Genomic DNA, 22,991 nt, shown 5'->3' with positions numbered 1-22,991 from the left:
TTTTTAAAGTTTCTATGTTTGAGTAGTTTATTATTTTAGGAATCCTAGTTTGAGTCTATCTAGGAAGGTTTATTATCTTATAAAAGGAGATCTAGTCTATGTTATTATTCACCTTGAAGAGAAAAACCATTGAAGTTATTAAGAATTTAAGTTTATTTTATCGTTTCTTACAGTTTTCTTTAATTATTCTTAGTTTATTTTATTGTTCTTTAATTATTCCGCTGCGTCTACATCAATAAAAATATAGAACGTAGACAAGAACCTAGACAAGAAAGTGTAGTCGTATTTTCCGTTTTGGTATTTTTTCCACTTACGATATGCAACACCTGGTATTTATGTCTGAAACAGATACACTTATTAAGTTGAACCTTACCAAAAATAACTCGAACCATTTAAAATTTTTTTTGTTAAAACAACACTAAGCCAATCAAACCTACATCGTCAGTTAGCCTACTAATAGTTCTGGTTCTTATGTGAGTATGTACTTGTAAGTCGGATACTGTGAGTGTTTGGGAAAAGGTCCAATGTGGGATCTAAAATGAACTATGAAGTTGACTTATACACCAATATTTTGCAGCTATATTTGTGCCCCAGGGACTGATTTGACAAAAACAAGTACTAATAATTTCTACTATTTTCAGTTTAATAATTGAATATCCAAATTGAAATTTTCAGATCACAAGGAAAAGAGTGGAAACCAAAAATAGATTTGATATTGCTTCTTCATTTTGGATGAGTAAAGAAGCTGTTGAGTGATAGAAAAAACAAGTTGTTATCCTTTGTAAAATGGGTAGGGGTGAACATCAGTTTTGTTTGTGACAAACTTCCTCACTACATGTTGTGCATATTTCTCTCCCTCAGTCGAACTTGTCAAGCACTCCTGCAGCTCTTTTCTCTTTGTTAACCCTGCATTCGAATTCACAATTTATAATCAATTTTTCTTCCTATGTGGTCGATAATGTTGTGATAGAAAAAACAAGTTGTTATCCTTTGTAATGGGCAGGGACGATGTTGTGATAGAAAAAACAAGTTGTTATCCTTTGTAATGGGTAGGGGTGAACATCGGTTGGATAACCGACTTTTTGATCCTATCCATAGTCCAATCCAAAGGGTTCGGTTATTGTAAATCTCAATCTGAACCAATCCGTTCAGGGTTTGGTTCAGTAACCGAACCACACTATTCATGAACGCCTTGGTTCGGTTAAATTACCGAACCAAAGATTAAAATTTTACTAAGGACAAAATTTTGAATTTTCGACTTTAAAACCTACTACAATTATACTTAGAACGTGCTAAAAATTAGTATTATCTTGCAAATCATTAAGTCTACAAGAACTTGATTAATTTGTCATAGTTTATCAACATTCGAGGAAGATAAACAATTGAATTTCCACCGTCCATCATGTCTAATTATATATATCTACATATATAATATATATAAAAGATAATAATAAATGATTTGGTTCGATTTTTTCGGTTATCCGTCAAATAAATCCATGAAACGAACCCCTCGGTTTTGACCATTTAGTATCCAAACCAATCTGGATACTATTGGATCGGTCTCCAAACCGCTCAAATCTGTTTGGATCGGATTGGTTTGGTCGGCTCGAATACTAAATGTACAACCGTAGTAATGGGTTAGTGCTAAAAGAACCTTAAAGCGGAATAGTATTTTAAAAGGGTAAAAGAGCGAGTTTTGAACATCGACTTGCCTCACTTCAAAATTCGTGGTAACATTGCTTAATAATTGCATCCCAACTAGGCTGACTCTTCTTAACAAAACAAAAAAAAACTAGGCTGACTGCGTTACCATTGACACCGTAAGTGGATATATTTGAAAAACACCGTAAACGAAAAAAATGATTAAGTTACTTATTATCTAGTCAGGGACCATTACCACCCAGACTTTTTTTTTCCATCATTCGTATATGTGGATCGATATAGTCAATCATTCCTATACACGTTGGAAAACTAAGGGGCGAATGAACTCTTTCGTGGTGGGTAATAATCTCAGGAAATCAGTTAATTCTTGTACCTCACTCTTAGTTGACTCTAAAAGTTCCGATAGTGCTAAATGATTCGATAGAAATATTTTGACAAAAACCTTATTGCCTTTGGTTTTACGGAAGATAGGAATATCTTCTGAACATGTAAAGAAATGATGTGTCCTATCAGAAGAAAAAACAAAATGATTCTTTTGTCGAATTTTAATTGCATCATCCCGATAATTGTAGGGAAAAATATGGAGCAAAAGAATCATTTAAATAAAACTAAAATTGAGATGATTATACTAATTTCTGCTCAACCGCAAAATATTTCTCCACATACCAATGACCAAAGTTAGACATTGTGAAGAGGTAAATCTGTAGGGATTTACACCCTTCTACTAGTGTTTATAGCGGAAATATGACATCTAATGTCTACACTAGTATTCCCAGGATCACATGCAAAACTAGTAATTAATCTAATGGAGATAGTAGATTACCTTAATCGCTTTTCCCTCGAACTAGTTGAATTGATTGAAGAAGACCAAGAGCTTCAAGTGTAGCTCCTCTACTTGGGACACGAGCAATCAATTTGATCTCCCACCTTGTTGTATAGCTAGCACACCAATGGTGGTTGGAAAAGAAGAACACCTTCTTCTTTCACTAGATTGATAGTAATGGGAATTAGCTCACTTTCTCCTCTCTACTTGATGTGGTAGAGTAAGAAAGCTTAGAGAGAAATTCCACACCTTATTCTCTGCCCTAAGAGTGTTTATATAGAACCCTAATAAGAATCCACCTCCTTTTAGGTTTCCTAAAACACCCTTTAGAATAAGATTTAGGGAAATAGTCGAAAATAGCAACTATTGGTATTTTCTCAATTCCCCAAGGAGGAGATGTCCAAACACCACGAAAATTGGCAGATATAATGTTTATTATATCAGCAACTAACCCTCCAAAATTCAGCCCAATCCGAGTCCTAGAAGTACCCGAACCGGTCTAGGCCCAAAAACCCTGTTTTTGGCCTTTTTGTACTATCTTTGCCTAATTCCTTTTTAGGCCTATGAGATATGTTTATGGGACACTCCCATGATTATATCTCACTCCCACTAGTCATATCCTAGATCAATTTGTCACTCTTATGTGTAACCCGTTGTAGGATCCGATCGAAGTTAGCCGCGAATTACTTCGTAATTCGACGATCGTAGTTGGTCTCTAGCTACAACTCTACGATCCCTAAATCAATCGGACTTGATGATCTTCCACATCAATTGTCCTATCCGACAAATTGTTCGCATTGTCACCTTGGTCGAAGGACATCTCCTTCAACTCCTTCAGACTCCCACTTGGACTTAGAACAAGTGCAATGCCTCGATTCCCGTGTCAATTTAGTATCCCATCTGATACGTCATATCATTCAGACTTTCTTGATATCCGAGTACAACTGTAAAAGACAAACGATTAACTTTTAATCCGTTTGAGCGCGGCCACGCATTTTCAGTTGCTACTCATCAAGTGGCCTTGAGACACTTTGTACCTAATGTGATTAGGGTGACACAATCCATTCTTGCGCTCCCACTTAACTTCATGTCTATCCTGTCCTTCCCAGTATCCGTCTTTATAACCTCCTTTTACGGCGCGGCGTTTAACGGAACCAAAGTCGGGCATTCCTTACATAAGATGAGTGGAGCACTCATGTTTTGAGGAATCTCTCCAATTGTCTTTATGAGAAGTATTGACGTTCATCACGAATGATGTACTTCTCATTTGAGGGTTATCCAGTGTATAAACCTTTTATACACCCACGTAGTCGAATAGAATATACTATTCCTATAGCCCATGAAACTGCGCTAACCCATCGACTCCCGTGCTAGTCTTCGTGAGTCATTGTTGTCCATGCAATGACCTGGACCAGGGATTTTTGATAATAAATATTCCAAGTTCACTTAATAGGGTTTCATTCATCAGATCACGTATCTGACAAACCTATTCGGAACATTTTATTATCTATGGACTGTCGTTTAAACACTAAACCAAGTTTAGACGACTGGTGAAATAATTCTTATTATTTCTGATAACGAGAGTTGTAAATCTGAGCCTCTTCCGTAAAACTCCTTTTACCCACTCAGTTTTACTTGTCGAGGTTTAAAATTACACCTCATGCCTTAGACTGTGTATGAATCTCATACTATGTCTTAGGTGACAGTTTAGTTTGACTACCGTGGTAGTCGGTTTTAAACTTTGCTTATTATCAATTAACTTGAAGATTACTATCTTCAACCTTGATAATATCTAGTAATCTTTACTAGAGTTAAGGCCTTTAATTCTTTGTGTAGTATTTGCAACAGTTCCCGGCTTAAAACACTTTTAGCCTACTTTCCTTCCATGTCTGGAAGTTTGCTACGATGACATGTTCAACTTTGTACTACTTCATCCTTTAGCCTTCTAGGATGTACTAAGTAGTGTTTCGGTTTTCTAATCCGAATTCGGATGTTTAAATGCTAATCATGTCCAACATGATTGACTTTATGTTTTCGAACATAAATGTCTCTCTCATGCGTGCTAGCTCATCGGTGTCTTTTAGACTCCGAGTTTTGCAACGCCCTCTGTCATGAGTTTTTGGGTCGAAATTCTTTTAGACTTTCCGAGTCTTAGATTTTCTGTTTCGGATCTCAAGCATCTCAGCGTACTGAGTCTCTCTAATCCTATCATCCTTTTGATCTATGCTTATAGATCTTCAGATGCCCAAAATGGCATTTTATCCTTTTGTGTGTGGTCCTTTATTGAGTCAGTTCGTTACTGTTATACAACACCTTATGTCGTACTCAATCTTTTGTATGTACTCTGCATACGGACCCGGAAGGTTTGTTTACTCCCACTTACCTTCTTGAAACTCGTGATTCAAGATTTTCTTCACTCTCCAGGAATCAAATTTCTCTGATTGCCTTTTGAATCGAAGATTCTAACTCTTGCGTGCTTTTAATCCGTCGATAGATTTCTGAAGCATGCTTGTGGACATAACTTGATTGGAAGAATCTTTATTCTTCTTGTCTCGTTTCGGGAAACACGAATGTTTCCATCCTTCTCAGTTTTCTATTTTGGAAAACCAATTTAGGTCTTTTGTTGACTTAAATTATCAAGCTTCATGTCTTGACGAGATATGGATTCCACGATGATTTTGGGTTCTAGCCAAAATCTAGAGTCAGTTTTCGTTTCTGCGCAGGTCTTTTATCTCTTCAGAAATAACCTTTATTTTCTGTGTCTTTGAGATTTGACCTTTTAGGGCTTTTGAACAACAATTTGGAATTTTCTCAATTACTTTAAGATATTCCTTTAGAGACACTTTCACTTGTTTTGAGAGTTCTCCGGCGAATGACATTCGCTTTTGTGCGGTGGGTTTATAAGATCATGTCTTTAACCTTTCCTTTTCCGAGGAGCCGCAGTTTGTTGCTCTTGGTCGACTTTAATCGTCTTGTACAAGTTTCATGATTGTTCTTCATGACCCTCCATGATTTTTCTCATGATCGAATTAAATCGACTTGTACTTTTCTCCCACTTATTCTTGTAATAATTAGTGTTTTTCTCCCAGACGACCAGGTGTGCTAATTATTAGAAGAATACTATCATGAGCAACAAACACTTTGTTCTCTTGATTGGTTGTGGAAGAAGCCCAAATTTCATTCAAAAGAAATTGCGTCAGATATTAGCTAGTTCTTGTAATGCTTTTACAAGCTTAGCTGTTAGACGGAATTTTGGTAGTTTTGTGAGAAGCTATGTCTAGACTAAATGGATTTTGGAGGATAGAGTTTGATTCGTGTTCTTCATCTTAATCCTTTTGGACACTCCAAATATGGATAGGTTAGAAGTACGTTTGAAGATCAATCTCTGTTTTTGACTCAAGGCTTTCTTTCTTGTCAGTTTGATTCATGTTTTGGTTATAGTGGACTTGTTGTCCTCATCCCTTTCCGATTGGGATGAACCTATCTTATAGGTTTTTGACCAATTTTAGAATCTTTTGGTATATTTTGTTAAATTTAGCACTTATTAACATCTCAATTTAGAAATAAAGTTCTTTATTGATTCTCCATAATACTTAGTACAGAGATGATGTTAAAAAACTAGAAAACGATTAATCTAGAATAGTGCCTAAAGTAGACTTCGATCCCTTTCAGCATCCTTAGCAGTCGAGGCTTCTGCTCCCTCTTGGATCTTGTCTTCCTTAGCCAAATACTCAGTTCCCAGCTGCGCCTGTACATTCACAATGAAAGGGCAATTTTAGGTATCATATACCAAGGTTTGGGAATTTTTCAATATTTGATAAGTTAACTGTTTATACCTGAATTGGAAGCCACTGTTCCATTCTTTTTGTCCTCCAAGAACTTAGGGCAGTTTCTTTTCCAGTGGCCCTTGCCATCACAGTAGAAACATTTGGTGTCAGGAGGAGGACCTTTGTCTTTAGGTTTGGCAACTCGTTTGCTTTTACCTTTTGACGTGGTTTTCTTCTTCTGTTTTCCACCTTTCTTGAACCCTTTGTCCTTTTGTACCATAAGAACGTCCTTCTTAGTTTCCACTATAGCGACGTCCTTTTCGGCTGTTAGAAGCATAGAATGAAGTTCCTCCAACGTTTTATCCCATCCATTCATGTTGTAGTTCATCTTAAACTGATTAAAACCACTATGGAGGGAGTGAAGGATAGTGTCGGTAGCTGTCTGTTGGCTATAAGGGAAACCTAGTTTAGCCAGTTTGCCTATGAGCCTGATCATTTGACGAACATGAGGCCCAACTGGTTTTCCCTTTTCAAGACGCATGTCCATAATCGCTTTAGAGGTTTCAAACCTCTCCAATCTCGACTGTTTCTGGAACATTTCCCGAAGTTGTCGCATCATGGAGTAAGCATCCATGTCTATGAACTGCTCTTGTAGAGTCGGTTCCATGGTTGCTAGCATTAAGCAAGTTACGGGCTCTGCCTTTTTCCGCACACTCCTTTCTTCATCTATCTCTTCTTTAGTCGAATTATCATCCAATACAGGAATTGGAGTTTCTAGTACATATTGCTTTCCTTCCATCCTGAGAACTATTCCTAGGTTCCTTTCCCAGTCAAGGAAGTTGTGCTCATTTAGCTTCTCCTTGTCGAGAAGTGAGCGGAAGTTGAAAATATCTTTTGTCATCTTTAAAACTACATAAAGTAATGGCAAAGTTTTAAAACTCGTTATCATTTTTGAAAAACATTAGTTTTCCCACATTATTCAATATAAAATTGTCCCCGATTGAATAAGTGATTCCAAGACCCCAGTTCTTCGAAGTAAAGCGGACGAAGGCCCTACCCTTTGACTCCGTCGTTCCGGGTGAGCGAACTACTTCACTGATCATACCTTATGACTCTTGGTTGATAGATTTCATTAATGAATGACTAATCTATCCTTTTGCCTCGAGTATCCAAGACTCTCTTGCTGATCTCGTTGAGTAGAACCATTTAGACGTGTAGGCCTCTTCTACAGACCTACCCGCATTGTCCCAAGGTAGAGGAGGTACTCTGCGAAGGCCGACCCACCTTCCTCGAACAAGGGCGCAACGAGTGTCTTAATCTGGATAGGCGATTACTCAAGATTACTTTTGGGGACTTTTACGCTAGTCTGGCGTTTGTTATAGTGAACTATTTAGCCTAACTAACATCCACGACATAAAGCGTAAATAAGTAAGTAAATGCGCGCGAGAAAGTAAATCAAGCAGACATGGATCCTAGTATGGCCCCTAACCTAGAAGATCTAATCACCCTTGGTTTTCTTCTTGTTTCGCCTTTTGGTTCGTCTTAGATCGCCATCTTTGAACCTCCATTGATTTCTCCCACTCGCCTTTGGATTTCATCCTCGAGTTTCTTCAATGGACTCATAGACCCTAAACTCTAATTACAAGACTCTAACGATTCGCAGATCGTATAAACTTGAAATTAAAATTAATTACAAAGCATGCACCCATCCGTGCTTAAAACAAGAATAAAGAAATAAATCTATGGCCATACTAGTTTCCCGCATTCACATCACATGCAATCATATAATATATCAAGGCTAAGAATTATATATGCATGATTATCTTGGGAGATACTTTTGTTGACATCACATGTCACATTACGGACCTTAAGTCTAAATTCGAAGAATTCTACTAATGGTGCTTTCCGGTTTTATCTTTTATGATTTCTAAACTCATCTTTAAGAAAAACTCCGTTTTGGGCTCGAGAAAGCCCGGGTCAATTTCGGAAGAAATATTGGTTCGATTCTTAATGATTTCATAAATCAATTTAAAGAGAAATCCGTTTTGGGCTATTGGATGGCCCGGATTGATTTTGGAATTATTTGGTTGGAATCGGAAAAATTTTTGGCAAAAACTCCCACTCGAATGATGGTCCCTTTTCGTGGTCCGAAAAGCCTCGAAAAAGCCCGGGACAAGTCCTAGACAAGTCCCGGCCCAAGCCCAAAAAGGGCTCGGACAAGGTCCGGACATAGCACGGCCCATAGGGCCGGCATGTCCTGGCCGAGGCCTATCAAGGCCTGGTCTCGTCCTGGCCGGAGCCAGGACGCTAGTCCATGTACCAGACGCGTCCTAGACGTGTCTGGTACTGAACCGGACCAGCACTAGGTGTCTCGGACTAGTCCGAGACACCCAGAACCTCCCAGACGCGTCTCCAAGACGCGTCTGGTCGAGTGCTCTGGACGCGTCCTAGACGCGTCCAGGAAGCTCCTTCGCAGCTGCTGGTCGCGTCTTAGACGCGACCTGGACGCGTCTTCAAGACGCGTCCTTAGTAGCTTCTCTGGACGCGTCTCAAAGACGCGTCCAGAAGCTTCTGTCGCAGCTGCTGGTCGCGTCTTCAAGACGCGTCTCAGCAGCTGCTCTGGACGCGTCCAGAGGACGCATCCAGGAGCTTCCTGGCCGGACACTAGGGTTTTTCAAAACCCTAGTTTCCAAAAAGAAAAAAAAAAAAAAAAAAAAAATTTTCTTATGCAACTCTAAGTTGCTATTTTCCAATTTTTAAAACTTTTCTTAAATTTTTGAAATTCCTTTTAGAACACTTCTAAAAAATTTTTAAAACTTTTAGAAACTTTTAAATTTTTCCAAATTTGTTTTGAGAGCTTCCTAAAGTCAAAACTACTCTTTTTAGAACACTTCTAAAATTCCAAAATTTTGTTTTTCAAAAGTTTCCAAAACTTAAAAACAACTCTTAATCAAACCAATTTTGGATCAAAATCTAGGTTTTTGAAATTTTTCAAAGAACAATTTTGAAATCAATTTTGAAAAATCTTTGAATCCAATTCAAAATTAATCAAATTTTATGTTTTAAAATCTTTTTAAACATAACTATCAATTTAATCAAGCATGGATTAGTTTGAAATTCAATCAAATTGAGACTTTTAAAACACTTTTAATCATCAATGTGATTCTCAATTTGAAAATTTATTGAATCCCATCAAATTATGAGTTAAAAATACCTTTTTAAAAACACCTTTTAAAATACTTTTATAAACTCAATTTTCAAACTATCAAGCATATAAATTAGTTCGATTCTTAGCAAAAACTAGTTAATAGCAAGAGGCTCTGACGCCACTGTAGGGATTTACACCCTTCTACTAGTGTTTTTAGCGGAAATATGACATCTAATGTCTACACTAGTATTCCCAGGATCACATGCAAAACTAGTAATTAATCTAATGGAGATAGTAGATTACCTTAATCGCTTTTCCCTCGAACTAGTTGAATTGATTGAAGAAGACCAAGAGCTTCAAGTGTAGCTCCTCTACTTGGGACACGAGCAATCAATTTGATCTCCCACCTTGTTGTATAGCTAGCACACCAATGGTGGTTGGAAAAGAAGACACCTTCTTCTTTGACTAGATTGATAGTAATGGGAATTAGCTCACTTTCTCCTCTCTACTTGATGTGGTAGAGTAAGAAAGCTTAGAGAGAAATTCCACACCTTATTCTCTGCCCTAAGAGTGTTTATATAGAACCCTAATAAGAATCCACCTCCTTTTAGGTTTCCTAAAACACCCTTTAGAATAAGATTTAGGGAAATAGTCGAAAATAGCAACTATTGGTATTTTCTCAATTCCCCAAGGAGGAGATGTCCAAACACCACGAAAATTGGCAGATATAATTTTTATTATATCAGAAACTAACCCTCCAAAATTCAGCCCAATCCGAGTCCTAGAAGTACCCGAACCGGTCTAGGCCCAAAAACCCTGTTTTTGGCCTTTTTGTACTATCTTTGCCTAATTCCTTTTTAGGCCTATGAGATATGTTTATGGGACACTCCCATGATTATATCTCACTCCCACTAGTCATATCCTAGATCAATTTGTCACTCTTATGTGTAACCCGTTGTAGGATCCGATCGAAGTTAGCCGCGAATTACTTCGTAATTCAACGATCGTAGTTGGTCTCTAGCTACAACTCTACGATCCCTAAATCAATCGGACTTGATGATCTTCCACATCAATTGTCCTATCCGACAAATTGTTCGCATTGTCACCTTGGTCGAAGGACATCTCCTTCAACTCCTTCAAAATCACCTCTTGAATTCAGTTTGAATACTTGAATGTAAAGAGAGAGACAGATAGAAATCGAGAGAGAGAGAGAAAGAGATGAGAAAAATATTTCTCTATGTTTATTATTGAGTAACACATGGGTATTTATAGGTTTACAAAGTAGGTATCAACTGAGTGTAGATTACAACAAATCTAGATATAGGATTTTAACTATGCTTATCACATAAAATAACAACTTTACATACACAACCCTAACCCTAATGTGGTCAGTTGGACGATGATGAGGCAGGTCGGCTGGGCTTGGTTCGGCTTTAGTGGGTTTGGGCCTAGTGTGTTCCTTAATACTCCCCCTCAAGTTGGACCAGTAAGAGATGTAATGCCCAACTCGCCAATTATCTTCTTAAACGCATCTGCTCCAAGTGGCTTCGTAAAGATGTCTACCAGTTGGTCAGAAATTGGTGCCAAACGAGGAGCGATGACGTTAGTCTTTATCTTTTCCTGAATGAAGTGACAATCAATCTCAATATGCTTAGTTCGTTCATGGAAAACCAGATTGTCTGCAATGTGAAATGCATCTTTTTGTCAGATTGAACCGTCATTGGAGAAGAGTGCTTAATACCAAAGTCTCGAAGTAGATACTTCGGACATTGAAGTTCACTGGTTAATTGTGCCAGGGCATGATATTTTGCCTCAGCAGAGGATTCAGCAATAATGGGTTGCTTCTTGGATTTCCACAACAGTGGACTAGACCCAAGCATAGCGAAATAACCCGTTGTAGAACGGCGGGTAGAACTGCAACCAACCCAGTCAGAATCACAGTAGCCCGTGATCTGAAGAGAACTGGTGGCTGAGAGAAAAATGCCATTGCTAATGGAACCTTTGAGATTGCGCAGAACGCGATGAGGAGCCTCAAGGTGAGATGTGCTTGGTTTGTGAAGAAACTGACTGAGATTATTGACGACATAGCTTATGTTGGGACGAGTGACAGTAAGATAGAGTAAACGACCGATCAATCGTCCGTAAATGGTGGGATCCGGCAGGGGATCTCCATTAGAGGGACTAATGCGGAGTTTTTGCTCCATCGGAAATGGAGAGGGGCGACAAGCTGATAAACCAGAGTCTCTGAGAATGTCGAGGGCGTACTTTCGTTGACACAAAGAAATGCCTCGGGATGAGCGCGATACTTCAATCCCTAAAAGATACTAAAGACGACCTAAGTCCTTTAAAGAAAAGGTCTTGTGAAGGAAGGACTTGAGTTTGGAGATTGCAGATTCATCATTGCCTGTGATGATTATATCGTCTACGTAAACTAAAACGCAGAGACTAACGGAGGATGTGCGATAAGAGAATAATGAATAGTCAGAAAGTGACTGGGTGAAGCCTTTTTTAATGAGGGTCGAGGAAAACTTTGAGAACCATTGGCGCGATGCCTGGTTAAGGCCATAGAGGGACTTTTTGAGGAGACAGACTTTGGACTCCCCCTGTTTGGAAAAACCAGGAGGTAGTTTCATGAAAACCTCTTCATCGAGGTCGCCATGAAGAAAAGCGTTATTCATGTTTAACTGATGATGGAGCCAGTTCTTAACAGTCGCGATGGAGAGAAGTACACGTACTGTAACCAACTTTGCTACGGGAGCAAAAGTGTCATGAAAATCAAGGCCCTCTATTTGAGCGTGTCCTTTAGCAACAAGGCGAGCCTTATAACTACAAAATAAACGTCCTTTTGTTATGGACAAAACCCGTAGCAGATAAGTAAAACTTCGTAGCAATTGAGAATTTGTTATGGACGGCATTCCGTAATAGATATTGCCGTCACAAATACCATTAGCTACGAACCTTTTGTTATGACCCCTAACCCATAGCAAAAAAGTTGGCTTTTTGCTACGGGACAATCCATAACAATATGTGATCATATTTTTTTTTATAGGAAATGACCGTTGAAAGTTAGTTATTATGGCTTAGGCCGTAGCAAATATAAGGCATGATTAGTTGTAACAAAAGACCAATTACATTTATAAAGCATTTGTTAATTCATTCATTTAAAATCCAATTGTTCTTAGTAATCACTATATCTATGTATATTTACACACAATACTTACAAAAAGAACTTTCTTATTGAATTAACTGTAACACTTTTATTGCTTTACATTGTATATATCCATGTAAGAGTTAAATATAATGAAGTATTAAAAAAATTATCCTTGTGCTCTTACAACTTGAACTCCTCCCACATTAGAGTATAAAATACCATCTTTATAGAACTTGACATAGCTTAAGCCGAGCCTCTCCTGTCACTTGTGTAATTTGGCATATGTTGTTCAACATGGTTCCTGTGTTAGTGAAGAAAAAAAAATCATGAGTTTGAAGAAAAACTAACAACACATTAATCAACTCCACCTTAGTGTTCAAGAATCATCATCCAAATGTAAGAAACTATAGCTGAATTTTGTTTTCTGCAATTGCAAACATCGGTTTATATCTGTTTTTCAATAGTTAATATTCAACCATTTATTCGATATAGCAAGGATAGATCAATATGTAAAATGAAATATTAAACAAGAATCATAAATTAGATAGTGTGCCATTACTATCTGACTTTGGTCCATAGAAATCAGAAGCAGGTTGTCAATTCCAAATGAAACAACTTTGATCTCAGCCAAGGTAATGTTATTCATCAAACCCACACTACTTCAATCCGACGATGTCGTCATGTATGATCTTAGAATCAAATTATACTTCAACCAAATATTCAACAAGATTTGAGCACTAAATATAGAAATAATCCATTAAAATACTAACCAGAGTGCCAAAATCGCAACCATTCCAGCTGGCTCCGTGGTTCGATATTTCTAGTGCAATGACATCTTCATTCTCAAAATCCTGCAACCAAAATGTAGTCTTATAACTACAACAAAAATAAATTTAGTGGTCATATAATACTCATGATGCATTTGAAGTATGAAGAGAGAACCCATCATGTCATTGAAATTCAAAACGTGCTGTCTCGCCAAGACGTTGTTATGCCGATATCTATTGGTTCTTTCACCCTCTCGCAGACATAAATATAGTGAGACTCTAAATCCTTCAACACAAACTGTCTCAAAAAGAAAATAGAAAGTGAAAAACGAGAATAGTTTTGAGAATCTTGAGGGAAATTGTTCATTGAAAATCCTAAACAATTACGAATTACTATTCATCTCTTTAGGTGATGAATCTAAACTTGCTCACTTTCCTAAGCATTTGGGCAAAACACTAAGAGGAGTATTTGTACCTTGGTACTATTATCCAGAACACTACTAAAATGGCAGCCAAAGCCTAAATCCAAGTAAATAGATTCCAAAAAAGCCAAGATCAGATAGTCCTAGATTAGTATAACAAATTGCAATCGCGAAAATGGACACTAAACAGAATAATCGACGAAGAATACCATTAATGCCCGCCTTTTTCTCTTTTTTGTTATACCCTTTTCCTACATCATCATCAGAGCTTTCATTCTCCTTGATCTCTCACTCTCCGTCTAGAATTAGGTTTTTCAATGAAATGGCAAGGCATAAACACAGGTCTTCTAGGAGTTTCTTTGATCTTAGATTTCTTATGGGTTTCATCTTCATCTCACTTTTACATATCAATCAATCGCATCTAATTGGCATTTGATAAATCAATAGCTGTATAGTACCCAAAATAAAAAGGTTAAATGCAGATAAAAAACATATTCCAGGATGGGATTTTGCTTGAATTTCTTATTAACCAAATGCTTTAATAGAAGAAATCTGGTGGCAGAATTTCTACTGATAGAGATTCAGAAAGAGTTCTTTCTGCAACTTATAATGATATACCTGCACCTCAGTTAGAATGGGAGGAAATATCACTACACATGTTCCTCGTCTTGGTGGAGCAACTATTCAGATTAGGAATCTTCTATTTGTCTCTTGTTCTAATCATACTGTGCAAAAACAATCAAATCATAACTTAAACCACATAAAAATTTACACGAATTAAGATGAAAAGATAATATCTAATATCAAAGCCGAAATAACCAAAATCATCAAACCCTTAGCCCAAACAGAAAGAGATATCAATCAATTCTAGGGTTTTTTAACAGAATATATAAGTGAAATTAAGGTATTTCCAGATAGAACAAACATAATAGATTTGAGGTATAGACTGAGTTACCTTACCGACACAAGAAATAGCCGAAGAAAGACTTCTCCTCGACTGCAAAGAAGATCTTCAAACATATCAAATGGAGAAGAAACAAATAAAAAAAAATATATATATATATATATATTAGAGACCAATTTTTCAGAGAAAAACCTGCGAGAAATGGAGAGATTTACCGTGAGAATCAAGCTAATGATTTGTAAACTGATTTGGAGATGAACTAGCTTTGTTTGTCTCGCTTTCTCTCTTTCTCTCATTCTACTTGAACTCGTTTTTACCCTAGTCGACTGAATAGGGAAACCCTAAATTTTGGTCAACTTTAGAGCGGGCACTCTAAAAGTACAAAATTTTGGCTCTTTTTAATGCGCACATCCTAAAACTTTGGCGCCCTTTTTCGTTTTAACCTTTTATTTTCAGCCAAAAAATTTCCCCCGTAATTTCATCACCATTTGCTGTCATTTAGACCCACTAACTACGGAAAGCTCGTAGCAAATGCTCACCAGTTGCTACGCCTAACGTTTCGTAACAAAAAGATATTTTCGTATTTTTCAAAAATGTATGTGCGTGATGCACTTGATATGGACATATGTGTAGCAAGTGAACACAAGGTTTGTAGCTATTGGTTAGCATTTACTACGACTTAAAAATGTCCATAGCAAATGTTGACTAATAGCTACGGTATTTGTAGTCCGTAACAAAAAAGGCGTAGCTAAAGCCCGGTTGTTTTGTAGTTAACGTTCGATAGAACCATCGGCTTTGAATTTGATTTTATAAACCCATTTAGAGTCAGTCGCCCTTTTGCTACGATTTCTTTTTCCATTGCCAAACGCCAATGAGGCGATTTGATGGCTTAAGAAAAAGAAGTAGGCTCAGCGGTGGTGATGACAGAGTTGAGGAAAACTTGATGAGATTTGGAGAATGTATCGAAATCAAGGTAATTCGCAATTGGATATTGAACATCGACCGAGGGATAGTTGTGGCAGATATAGTCGTCCAGATAAGGAGGACGATGACGTGGTCGTTGTTACCGGATAGAACAACCGGCTCTACCGGCGTGGGTGCCCAAGTGCGGAGCCAGGGGTAGGCTACCCCTGGCTGCAGTCAGGGAGGAATAATAATATTAAATGGAAAAGTAAGACAATAAATGAAGCAACGAGGGTGGTCTTGAGCTTTTCCCTCCACCTAGCCCACATGAGTTCGAAACCCCTTCCCCTCTTTTAATTTTTATCTTTTAACTTAATTTCATATGAGCCCTTATATTATATGTGTTTTCACTTTTAGCCCCAAGTTCTGCCCCCTACTTCGGTATCTAGTTTTGGTTTGACCATTTTTTTGTGCAAAGTCAAAATTTATTCCATTTGTGAGGTTCCATCTAAATTATGTTTTAGTTATTTCTTCGTCCCCGTATTAACAATGATCATATACATTATAATTGGTTGAGGTTAATTTTTCGTAAGTTCTTTATGTTTGAACTATTAACCAAATTTTACATACTCGAAAAAAAATTACCTCTCAAACTACTACTTGCTAGTATATATACTTTACAACAGAAATTTTGGCTCTCCGATTATTTTTTGGCTAGTCTGGGGTAACTTCAAATCCTAGCTCCGCCCTTGTGGGTGCCTCGAAGGAAAGAGGAGAATCAATCGTAGCAACATGATTCGTGGGCTAGGACTGGTCAGAGGCGTCCCTTGAAATGGACGCTTGGGCATGGTCTAGAGGACCTGAATTCGCGGGGTGAACAAAATCCGAATGGGTCCTCGGAATGGAGGCACCTATAGTGTCAGATGGAGAAGCAAGACCGAGAAGGCTGATGAAGGTCGGAGAGGTGCCTGTAGAAAGCGAACAGGACGTTTGTCGAACAGACGGTGATTGACGTGGAGGATAAGTAAAGCTCCTGTCGTTTGGAATCGAAAGAAGTGGACGTGCCATGGGTGGAGCAGATAGAATCGAAGTTGGAGACTTAATAGGCAACTTATCCTCTTGAAACAAAATATCACGTGAGGAAATAATTTTACGTGAAGAGAGATCATAAACACAGTATCCTTTTTTTTACTGTGTGGATAACCCACAAAGATACCTGTAGATGCACGGGAATCAAATTTTGTTTTGATAATGGGGTGTCTAGTATAACATAGACACCCTAAAACGAGAAGGTGATCGAAATTAGAAGGAGATCCTTTTAATTTTTCATGGGGAGAAAGACCATATAAGGTGGGTGTTGGCAATTTACTAATGAGATAAACCGCCACTAGAACACATTCATCCCAAAAAAAAGCAGAAGATTATCTTGTAGGTGAAGAGAACGAGAAACCTCAAGAATACGTCGGTGCTTTCGTTCAACAATCCCATTTTACTGGGGGGTCTGAGGACAACTCGTTTGGTGAACGATGCCGTTATCACGAAACCAAGATTGGAGATCTTTGTTCATGAACTCTGTACCATTATCGGAACGGAAGGTTTGACTCTTTCGAGTAGGAATTGTACCTCCACCCAAATTTATATGTGAGATAGACAGGTGGAATTGATTTAAAACTAATTGTGAAAAATTTGCTATAGTTTTAAAAGTATCCGATTTATGTGGGATTAGAAAAATCCAAGTGCAACGAATGAAATCGACAACCAGAATAAAAAAATAACGAAACCTATAGTGTGAGGGAACGGAGAATGGTCCCCATGATGGACCTAAAAGGTCACCACCTGCAAGTATACGGGTGCCAAGCAGTAAAACCCAGTAAGTCCGGGGTCGATCCTCATAGACTAAGTTAAACCTATTCTAAAACTTAGAACTATCTCGTTTTCCTTAGGAATTGGGTTTTGGTGATAAAAGACTAAGGACTGGTTTTCGAAGATATCAAAATAAGAGAAAATCGTAGAGTTCTAATTCCACCTCGCATTGCCATAAATGGTTTCAATCCCTTTGTAGCATGATTTTTTAACTTATAACTCAATATTTAGAAGAACAACATTATCTAAATATCAAAAAATTGAACCTTTTAAACAAAAATATTTAGAATGAACTACATAAACATCGATTACTAAGTAACCATATCCCAACTATCGTCTATCAAATTTCAAGCATAAATCATCAAATAAAAATCCTAATCCTAAGCATGACATATCAAGCCATAAGCATAAACGATGAAGCTACTATAATTATTCGATCGAATCAAATAAAGTCTAGTTAAACAATAATGCATATCAATGAGAATCATGAAGGCAAAAGAAAGAAAAATAACTATGCTCAAAATTTCATCTTCACTCGAGAGAAGTAAAGTTAGCTACTCATACTTATTATGCATATCATCATGATTTGAGCAAATGTTTACATTGTAAAATCAAAGACAAAATAAAGAACATCACCAAATATGAAGCATTTTTACTGATGTATGAGAATATGATGAATAAAATGAGTTGATAAAGAAGGTTCTTCCTCTGATTTCTACTCCAATCTTTCTCTCTATCTCTTACTGAAAATAATGGCTGCGACTTCTGTCTACAAACACTCTTTTTTTCCCTCTCATAATGAAAAGAAGAAAAACTATGAAGCTTCTGTAAGCAGTAAAGAAGGATGAAGGGTTAATGGCTGAACAGAGAAGAAGGAAGAAGATGAAGTTAACAACTTTAACTAACATTCGATATGGGCGCTCTCACTCTTAGTATATGGCACTCGGTTTTATATAAGGCAGCACGCGTGAAGAGGGTGCTAATAACCAAAGTTTAGGTTTAACTAATTCAAGATTAGTTAGTTAACTTTCTGTTAAAAGATTACTTTCTCTCTCTAAACTGATTTTAGATTTTAGTATATAAGTGGATGTTAATTGTAATTCGAATATAACATTGAGTTGAGAAGCTAATGATAAATCGCATCTTCAAGAAACTTATTGTTTACATGGTATCAGAGCCAAAACCCTAAAATCGATTTTCAATATCAAAATTGAAATCAAGAACAACGAAGGAAGCTGATCTTCTGCAAATCAAAGAATCAGAGATATAGTCTTCATAATCATCATCAACGAATCAACTTCAACCATTGAAAGATGAATTCGAATCAAAAACAGGTAGCTTATAATCCAAATCTCACGAATTTGATTTCTGCTAGATTAGATGGTTCGAACTTTCTGGTTTGGAAAGATCAGGTAGAAAATGCCTTGATTGGAAACGATCTAGTGTGCTACATTGATGGCACCTATAGTGAACCCCCTCAGTTAACTGTAGTGGATGGAAGAGATGTAGCAAACCCAGCTTATCTCCAATGGCGGAAAACTGACAGTTTTGTCAAATCTTGCATAAAAGCAACAATTACACATTCAATTGCTTCTGATATTCTAGGGTTAAAGACTTCTAGAGATATATGGTGTTATTTAGAAATGGTGTTTCTTCAAGAATTTGAGGCACAAAAGTCATCACTAAGAAATAAGCTTCAAAATTTCAAAAAGGGGTCGTCTTCCATATCTGAATATTTGAGTAAAATCAAAAATCTTGCTGATTCACTTATAGCTGTGAATGATAAAGTTAGTGAGTCTGAATTAACAAGAATAGTTCTTCAAGGATTAGGCAAAGAATACTCTCAATTTGTAATCACTATACAAAATAGAGAGGGTGCTCTAACCTTTGGTGAATTAAGGAGCAGACTAACTCACCATGAACAATGGTTGAAAGAGCAAGAATTAAATGATGATCCAAGTGAATCATACTTTGTGAAGAAATTAAACAAGAACACTACAAGATCATCACCTATGAGGTTTTCTAATCAAACCCAGAATGTTGAATATGGTAAGACATCTTTCAGACCTAATGTGAGGCCTTCTCCTCAAACAAGAAATGTTTTCTTTGATTTCACCACAGTACCTTGTGGGATATGTTATAAGTGGGGTCATACAGCTAGACAGTGTAGATTGAGGTTCAAAGATTTCTCCTCAGAAGCTTCAAAGTCAGCCAACAGGAACTTTGCTAATCTTCATCTTCAAGAAATTGAAGATGAAGAAGAAGAAGAAGAAGAAGAAGAATTAGACTCTCAAGAAATAGAAGAAGAACAAGCTCATTATGGTGCTGAGATAGAAGAGCACACACAAACTAATGAGAAAGCTTATTTGTCTTCAAAATCTAAGGATAAAAGTTGGATAGCTGACACAGGAGCAACAAGCCACATGACACATACTCAAGAGAATTTGGATCATGTCACTCCCTATCAAGGTACAAATGGAGTTATGATTGGAGATGGGAAATGTCTAAACATTGTTAGTACAGGTCCAGCAAACCTAGCTACTGGTTCAAATACCTTTCATCTCAAAAAGGTTCTTCATGTTCCAACTATACAGATGAACCTACTGTCCATCTCAAAATTCACAAAAGATAACTTTTGTAGTGTAGAATTCCTTCCATGGGGATTTCTAATCAGAGACCTATGGTCCAAAGAGATACTAGGAGAAGGTCCAATGGTACACAACTTGTATAGAATAAATTTTGAAATGGATCCCTATGCTATACCTAGAGAAGATGTAGAAATGGCCTGTTTAGCAAGAGGAACTGCTGAAACTTGGCACAATAGGTTGGGACATACATCCCAAGAGATAATTTTGTTGCTAGATAGAGAGAAGAGGATCAAGGTTACATCTAAAAATTTCAAAGATGTTTGTTCTTCATGTCAATTGGGAAAGAGTCAGAGATTACCCTTTCCCACATCAGAAAGCTCTACTTCTGCTCCTCTTCAGTTGGTGCACTGTGATATCTGGGGTCCAGCACCTGTACCAACAAAGACAGGTATTAGATATTACATCCTGTTCCTTGATGATTATAGCAGGTTCTTTTGGGTTTATCCTATGAAGCTTAGATCAGAAAGTTTGAAATGCTTCCAGCATTTTCAAAAACAAAATGAAAGGCTTTTCTCTCTGCCAATTAAGCAATTTCAGAGTGATGGTGCACCTGAACTTAGTAAAGGAGAGTTTCACTCTCATCTTACAAAATGTGGAATTATCTTTCGAAGCTCATGTCCATATACACCTGAGCAAAATGGTCGAGCAGAGAGAAAGAATAGGCAAATTACATCTGTGGGTAATACTCTATTGTTTCAAGCTTCTATGCCTAAGGAGTTTTGGTTTCATGCTTATGCTACAACAACATATATCATTAACAGGACACCAAGTAAGCTTCTCTCTTACAAAACCCCATATGAATTACTGTTTGGTAAGCCACCTGACTATACTATGATTAGAGTATTTGGGTCTCTTTGTTACCCTTATTTAGGAAACACTAAGGATGATAAACTCAGTCCAAAATCATCCAAGTGTATATTCATTGGCTATAGCCCTACTCACAAAGGGTATAAGTGTCTAGACATTGAAACTAGAAAGGAGTATGTCTCTAGACATGTCATATTTGATGAGTTTACTTTTCCCTATGCCACTGACAATCTCTCTTCTCATACAAGTCCAGAGAGGGACTCTTCTCTACCCTATCAAGTTTTTCAATTACCCTCTCTTCCAGCTAATGTGGATATGTCTGCTCCATCCTATCATTCTACCTATTCATTAGATGATCAAGTCTATCCATCTTCTAGTGCCTCCACAACAGAACCCAACACAACTTCCAACCCTGAACCTATTCTCTCATCAACCACACAAACAGAAGAAGTGGAGTCCTCTCCACATGACCCTATACCCTATCCTAACTCACACCATATGCAAACAAGACTAAAGAGTGGTATTCTTAAACCCAAAACTATTCCAGACCATGTGGCACATTTGTCTACTCCTTATGCTTTTCGTTCTGTGCATACCCCTATGATGCTCTCTATAGAAGAACCATCTAGTTATAAAGTAGCTATTAAGGATCCAAATTGGAAAAAGGCAATGGAAGAAGAATTTCAAGCCTTGCTCAAGAATGAGACATGGTCTCTCATACCCAAACACCCAGACATGAATGTTCTTGGCTGTAAGTGGGTTTTCAAAGTAAAATACAACTCAGATGGTACTTTACAGAGGTATAAGGCCAGGCTTGTGGCTCAAGGCTATAACCAACAAGAGGGTATTGACTATATGGAGACATTTAGCCCAGTGGTGAAGATTCAAACTGTTAGAGTGGTTCTTACCTTAGCCATTTCTAAAAACTGGCCTATTCACCAATTAGATGTATCAAATGCCTTTCTTCATGGGCATCTAAGTGAAACAGTATATATGAAGCAACCCCCAGGGTTTGCAAATCCCAATTATCCTGAGTTTGTGTGTCATCTACATAAGGCTCTTTATGGGCTCAAACAAGCTCCTAGAGCTTGGTTTACTAGAATTGCTAAGTATCTTCAAAATTGGGGATTTCTAAAGAGTGCATCTGACACCTCTATGTTTGTTTTTCAATCTTCTGGTCATATGATGGTTTTCCTTCTTTATGTGGATGATATCATCCTTACTGGTTCATCCTCAGCCTTACTTGATAGGTTACTTTCTGCTTTGGCTAAAGAGTTTGCTATGAAAAAGCTTGGGAATCTCCATTATTTCTTGGGTATAGAAGTCAAGAGAACTAATTCATCCTTACTTCTTACTCAAACTAAGTACACAATGGAGCTCTTGGGTAAGTCAGGTCTTTCTGATTCTAAGCCTAGTTTAGTTCCTATTTCTGTTGGGAAGAGAGTCTCTAAGCTTGATGGAGCACTTATAGATAATCCAATATTTTACAGAAGTATGGTTGGGGGATTGCAGTATGTTACATTGACTAGGCCTGATTTGACCTTTAGTGTCAACTATTTGTCCCAATTTATGCATGAGCCACGCACACCTCATCTGGTTCTTCTCAAGAAGGTTTTCAGATACTTGAAAGGTACAATTGGGTCTGGTATAACTCTTCACTCAGCAGATGTGTCTGTTTTAAGAGGTTTTTCTGACTCAGATTGGGGAGGATGTCCTGATACTCGAAGGTCTACCAGTGGATACTGCATCTTCCTTGGTTCCTCTTTGGTATCATGGTCTTCTAAGAAGCAAGCTACTGTCTCCAGGTCATCTACTGAAGCTGAGTATCGAGCTCTCTCTATGGCCATATCCGAGCTCTTAATGTCCTATCTACTTGAGGAACTTGGGATTAAGGTCACTGTTCCCTTCACACTCTCTTGTGACAACATGGGAGCAAAATACCTTGCTTCAAATCCAGTATTTCATGCTCGAACCAAGCACATTGAGATTGACCATCACTTTCTCAGAGATCTTGTGACTAGTTCGACTTTGGAGATTCAATTTGTGGCATCTGAAGCTAACCTTGCTGATATTTTTACCAAGGGTATTCTCTCTTCTCAGTTTGATTTCTTTAGGAGCAAACTCAT

At 37.6% G+C, this 22,991-nt stretch overlaps 2 long non-coding RNA genes across 2 annotated transcripts; both read right to left on the bottom strand.

The window, feature by feature from the left end:
• Nucleotides 1-12,631: 12,631 nt before the first annotated feature.
• Nucleotides 12,632-13,438, bottom strand: LOC147567489 (uncharacterized). The gene is made up of 2 exons (XR_015237724.1): nt 13,322-13,438; nt 12,632-12,852 (listed from the first exon to the last, which is right to left on the bottom strand). It is a non-coding gene; the product is annotated as an uncharacterized LOC147567489 (long non-coding RNA).
• A 921-nt stretch (nt 13,439-14,359) lies between these two features.
• LOC147567488 (uncharacterized) lies at nt 14,360-14,947 on the bottom strand. The gene is made up of 3 exons (XR_015237725.1): nt 14,860-14,947; nt 14,696-14,737; nt 14,360-14,465 (listed from the first exon to the last, which is right to left on the bottom strand). It is a non-coding gene; the product is annotated as an uncharacterized LOC147567488 (long non-coding RNA).
• Nucleotides 14,948-22,991: the final 8,044 nt, after the last annotated feature.

The sequence above is a fragment of the Eschscholzia californica genome, unplaced genomic scaffold, assembly GCF_041429995.1.
Source record: "Eschscholzia californica isolate CP2 unplaced genomic scaffold, dmEscCali1.0.p SCAF_1, whole genome shotgun sequence".
In the NCBI taxonomy this organism is placed as follows: Eukaryota; Viridiplantae; Streptophyta; class Magnoliopsida; order Ranunculales; family Papaveraceae; genus Eschscholzia; species Eschscholzia californica.
This window is presented reverse-complemented; position numbering and strand designations above follow the sequence as displayed.